The sequence below is a fragment of the Chrysochloris asiatica genome, unplaced genomic scaffold (genome assembly GCF_000296735.1).
Source record: "Chrysochloris asiatica unplaced genomic scaffold, ChrAsi1.0 scaffold00380, whole genome shotgun sequence".
Classification (NCBI taxonomy): domain Eukaryota; kingdom Metazoa; phylum Chordata; class Mammalia; order Afrosoricida; family Chrysochloridae; genus Chrysochloris; species Chrysochloris asiatica.
This window is the reverse complement of record NW_006408898.1, coordinates 826,074-832,166: the sequence shown is the minus strand read 5'-3', so window position 1 is coordinate 832,166 and position 6,093 is coordinate 826,074.

Below are 6,093 nucleotides of genomic sequence, written 5' to 3'. Positions count from 1 at the left end.
CCAACTCAGATTGGTTTGTTCTTTTGGCAGCTCATAGCACTTTCAATATTCTTCTCCAACACCGTAACTCAAAAGCATCAATTCTTCTATAGTCTTCCTTATTCACTGTCCAGCTTTCACATGTCTATGAGGTTATTGAAAATACCATGGCTTGGGTCAGGCACACCTTAGTCCTCAAGCTGACATCTTTGCTCTTCAACACTTAAAAAGGTCTTGTGCAGTAGATTTACCTAATCCAATACATCACTTGATTTCTTGACTGCTGCTTCCATGAGTGTTGATAATTGATCCAAGAAGAATGAAGTCTTTGAAAACTTCAATCTTTTCTCTTTGATAAGAATGTTGTATATTGGTCCAATTGTGAGGATTTTGTTTTCTTAATGATATCAATCCATAATGAAGGGTGTGCTCTTTGATCTTCATCAGTAAATACTTGCTTCACTTTCAGCAAGCAAGGTTGTATCATCTGCATATCGCAGGTTGTTAATGAGTCTTCCTCTAATCCTGATGCCATGTTTTTCTCCATATAACCCAAAATCTCGGATTATTTGCTCAGCGTACAGGTTGAATAAGTATGGTGAAAGAATACAACCCTGTCACACACCTTTCTTAATTTTAAACCGTGATTCAGTGTTCCCATTGAACAACTGCCTCTAGTCCATGTACAGATTCCTCATGAGCACAATTAAGTGTTTATGAATACTCATACTTGTAATGTTGTCCATAGCTTTCATGGTCCACACAATCGAAAGCCTTTGCATAGTCAGTAAAGCACAAGTAAACATCTTTCTGATATCCTCTGCTTTCAGCCAACATCCATCGGACATCAGCAGTGATATCCCACGTTCCACGTCCTCTTCTGAATCTGCTTGAACCATTGGAAGTTCTCTGGCAATGTATGATTGTGGCGGTTCTGTATTACCTTTAGTAAAACTTTACTCGCATGGGTTATCAAAGATACTGTCCGATGATTTCCACATTCTGTTCGGTTACCTTTCTTTGGAATGGGCACAAATACAGATCTCTTCCAATCAGTTTACCAAATAGTTGTCTTCCAAATTTCTTGGCATAGATGAGTGAGTGCCTCCAGTGCCACCTCACTTGAAAGATTTCAATTTTTATTCCATCAATTCCTGGTGCCTTGTTCTTTGCCAATTCCTTCAATGCACCTTGGACTTTTTCCTTCAGTATCATTGGCTCTTGATCATATGCTACCTCTTGAAACGGTTGAACATCAACCATTTCCTTTTGGTACAGTGACTCTGTGTATTCCTTCCATCTTCTTTTGATGCTTTCTGCATCATTCAATAATTTGCCCAGAGAATCCTTCAATAATGAAAGTTGAGGCTTGAATTTTTTCTTCAGTTCCCCCAGCTTGAGAAATGCTGATAGTGTTCTTCCCACTTGGTTTTCTGACTCCAGATCTTTGCACATTTCATTGTAATATTTGACTTTTTCCTCTCAAGCTGACCTTTGAAATTTTCTGTTCAGCTCTTGTACCTCCTCATTTCTTCCATTTGCTTTAGTATCTCTACACTGGAGAGCAAATTTCAGTGTTTATTCTGACATCCATTTTGATTTTTTCCTTCTTTCTTGCAGCCAGAGTGCTCCTTGGAGGCTAGGATGGCCAAACTTCATCTCTTATACTTCAGACATATTGTCAGGAGGGACCAGTCGCTGGAGATGGATATGATATTTGGTAAGGTGGAGGGGTCAGAGAAAAAGAGGAAGACCCCAGTGAGATAGATTGGGAAAGTGGCAGCATCAATGGGCTCAAATGTAGTAACAATTGTGAGGTTGGCCCAGGACTGGGCAGTGTTTTGTTCTGTTGTGCATAGGGTCGCTATGAGCCAGTACCAACTTGATGACCCCTAACAACAACAACTATAACCCTAGAATTTGAGCTTGATGTGGCACTGTAGGATAAGCACTGGACTACTAACCTCAAAATCAGAAATTCAAACCTACCAGCTGCTCCTTAGACTCTGTACATGATCACTAAGAGTTGGAACCAGCCGAACAGTACTTAACAACAACATAACCCCAAAACACAACCAAGCTGTACTCCTTGCCCTAGTCTAACCCCTACTCCTAACACTAACCCAAGTCCTAACCATACCCTAATACTAAACCAAGCCCTAGGCCTAACCTAGACCTAGCCATAGTTCTAACCCTAAGTGTTTACTCCTACCCACCTCCCGAAAACAAATTAAGTATAAAGAAAAGATTACAGTCTTGGAAACTCTCTGGGACCGTTCTGCTCTGTCTTATAGGATTGTTATTAGTCAGAATCAACTTAATGGCAGTGGGTTTTGGCTGGGTTTCCATGTTGATCAGTGATCTTTGTGAAATTTCCTATTTACTGAGAGTAATACATCAATTTGGGGCCTTAGTTTCTCTCATTACTAACAGAGGTTTATATTAGAAAGTTGGAGTTCTAAGGGCATTTTAAAGTTAAAAAAACAAAAAACTTTTTATTGTAACTTGAGTGAAGGTTTATAGAGCAGATCAGTTTTACATTCAACAAATCATATACTTTGTTTTATTTCAATGATTGCAATCTCTTCAATGCAACGTGCCCTATGTTATCCCTGTAGTATTTGTTTCCATTCCTCCTTCTTTCCCAACTCTTTTGAGTTTTTTCCTAGGTAAATGCTGCAGCAGAAATAAAAGCAGCACCAAACATTCCTCCCACGGCACTTTTACTTCCCTTCTGGGTTCTAGAACTCAGTACAATGACTTCACATAACTCAGACACCATACTTACAGTTACGGAGTTCATTAGGGAAGTTAACAGGCTACAATTCAGGGTCAGAAATGCTCAGGGCACAGTTGTTCTAGTCAAGACAGACTCTCCTCAGCCATAACCACAGGCCGGTCACTCTCTGCCAGGCCAATGTTAACAAAGCTCTTTTAGGACTGCTGATAAATGCCCACAAGACACACCACTCCACCATAAGCCTCAGCCTGAAGGCACTTGGCTGTAGCTCAGCAAACCTTTTAAGTATCTAGAGACACCCAACTTGGCAAATAAGCCTCCTGCCTAGAGTCACTCAACTTTATTTGCCCTGTGGACTGGGAAGCCCACAGCTCTGTCTCATGCTCTGGCTCCTGGTTTGGTTTAGCTGCTGCTTCTCTGCCACTCCTTTGGTTTCATAGCTTTCTGTCCCTGGGATGAAGAGGGATCAAAAGGACATACTCCACTCTTGCTCTTCTTTGATGATAGTACAATCTCCCACAACTACTTTTCAGATGACTCATTTAAAACTCAACAGGATGGTCACATTGACCAGTTCCCTCATTAGGTTTCCAAGTGTTTACAATCACATGCCTGTTAACAATTACAAGTGAATCATATAATCCATCATCATCTTCTCCCATCTCCATGTCAGCGATTCAAAACTACCAGTAATTCCATGGGAGAAAGTTGAGGCTTTCCGCTCCTGTAAAGATTTACAACCTTTGGAGCCCTATACAAGGTCGCTGTAAGTAGGAACCTACTCCATGGAACACCACCACCACCATCAGGAAAAAGTTGTCTGGTAGGAGTTTACAAAGACTGGCTAGAACTGACATTCAATAATTCACTACACTACAGCTGTCTTCTGACCACTCTATGGTGTTGTTATCCCCCTATCTATCTATCTATTGCATGGATGAAATTTGAGTCATGAGAGTGAAATCAGTTCCAGATTTGAAGCGTGGTCAAGGGCAATAGTTTCAGTGTTCGACCAATTTCTATTTGACCAATAGGCCTGGTTTTTCTTTCTTTTTTTTAAAAGAATTTTTAGTTTGGTTCTACATTCTCACACACTCTATCCAAGACCTTCTAATGTAATCCATTTCAGAGCAGTTGGTAGTGGTAACTGAGCACCAGCTTGTTCTGATCTTAGGATCATGGAGATTGATGTTCACATGTTTCATTAGTTCATTTGACTAATTATTTCCTGTATCTTCACTTTTCATCACTTTTCTTTCCTCCACACAGGAAAGTTGCACCTTAGGTGGCTATTCATGAGCTTTTAACATCCCAGTGTTACTTACCAAAGTAGGGTATAGAACATTGTGTTTATGGACTGCCATGCCAGTTGGCCATGATAGACCCTGAGATTATGGTTCTGAGTCCCCAGGCCCAGTAAATCATTCCCTAAAGGTGTTTGGTAAGGTCTAAGAGGTTTTCATAATTTTGCCCCCTGTATGAATCCTGGTGTGGCACTGGAGGATAAAACCTGGACTGCAAACTGCAAGGTTCACAGATCAAACACGCCAGCTACTCCTTGGAAACCCTGTGCAGGGTTCCTGTGAGTTGGAACCAGTTTGGTGGCACTTAACAACATGCTCCATTACACCACAATTCATCTGTCAGTTTGTCATACTGTGTTGGTTTCTGTGTTGCTGTTATGATGGTACCTATGCTACCACTGGAGTCCTGGTGGCACTGTGGGTTAATACGTCAGACTGCAAAATTATTTGAACTACAAGGTTGGTGGTTCAAGCTCACCAGCTGCTCCTTGGAAACCCTATACAGGGTTTCTATTGGTCAGAAAAGACTTGACGGCACTTAACAACAATGCTACCATTATTTCAAATACCAGCAAGTCCACCCATGGTGGAAAGCATTCATTGGAGCTTGTAGCTTAGAAAGACGGAGAGGTGGACCACTTCTGAATGATTAACCATTGAAAACCTTATAAGAACAGCAGAACATTATTTGATGTAGTGCTACAAGATGAGCCCTCAGGTTGGAAGGACTCAAAATACAACTGGGGAAGAGCTATTTTCTCAAAGTAGAGTTGACTTTAATGGCATGGATAGAGTTAAGATTTTGGGACCTTCAAAGAAACAGTTGCAAACATTCATGAATAATTGGAATGTATTAAGTATGAATCTAGGAATCTTAGAAATTGTAAAAAATGAAATGGAATGCATAAAGATTGATATCCTAGGTATCTGGGAGCTAAAATGGACTGATAGTGGCCATTTTGAACCTGGCAATCATATGGTATACTAGGCCTATGTCAAATTGAAGAGGAATGGCATTGCATTCATCGTCAGAAAGAACATGTCAAGATCTATCTTGAAATACAGTGTTATCTGTGATAACATAGTATCCTTACACCTGCTTGGAAGACCAGTTTATATCAGTATTATTCAAATTCATGCACCAACCACTAAAGCCAGTGATGATGAAATTGAACAGTGCTACCAACTTCTTCAGTATGATACTGATCAAACATGCAATCAACACTGATAATTACTGGTGTTTGGAATATGAATGTTGTGATCGATAGTTGGAAAATATGGCCGCATGATAGACTTTTTTAAGAATCAGTTACTTCACTGCAGATATTCTATTCTTCAACAACATAAAAGGCGACTAGCCTCTTGGACATACCCAGGTAGATTACATAGGAATCAAATGGACTAAATCTATGTGAAGAGACGATGGAGCAACTCAATATCATCAGCTAAAACAATGCCGGGGGATGACTGTGGAACGAACAATCAGTTGCTCATATTCAAGTTCAGGGTGAAGCTGAAAAAAATTAAAACAAGTCCATGAGAGCCAAACATGATATTGAATATGTTGTTGTTGTTGTTAAATTGCTGTCAAGTCAGTTCAGATCCACAGCGACACTGTATAGGGTTTCTGTATAGGGTCAAGCTGGTGAGCTTGACCCATCGACCTTGTGATTCAAACCCACTTTGCAGTCTAGCACATTAATCCAAAGCACCACACCAGGACTCTTTTCTAAGGAGCAGCTGGTGGGTTTGAACTGTTGACCTTGTGGTTCGCAGTCCAGTGCTGATCCTAGAGCACCACACCAGGAGTCAACCTTGAATATATCCTACCTGAATTTAGAGACCATCTCAAGAAAAGATTTGATGCATTAGACACTGTGATTACTAAAGACTATGAGAGTTGTGGGATAACATCAAGAATGTCATACATGAAGAAATCAAAAGATCTCTTAAAAAAGACAGGAATTAAATAAAAGACCAAAGTGGATGTCAGATGAGACTCTGAAACTTGTTCTTGAGGAAAGAAAAGCTAAAGTGACTAGGAAAATGATGAAGTAAAAGATCTGAACA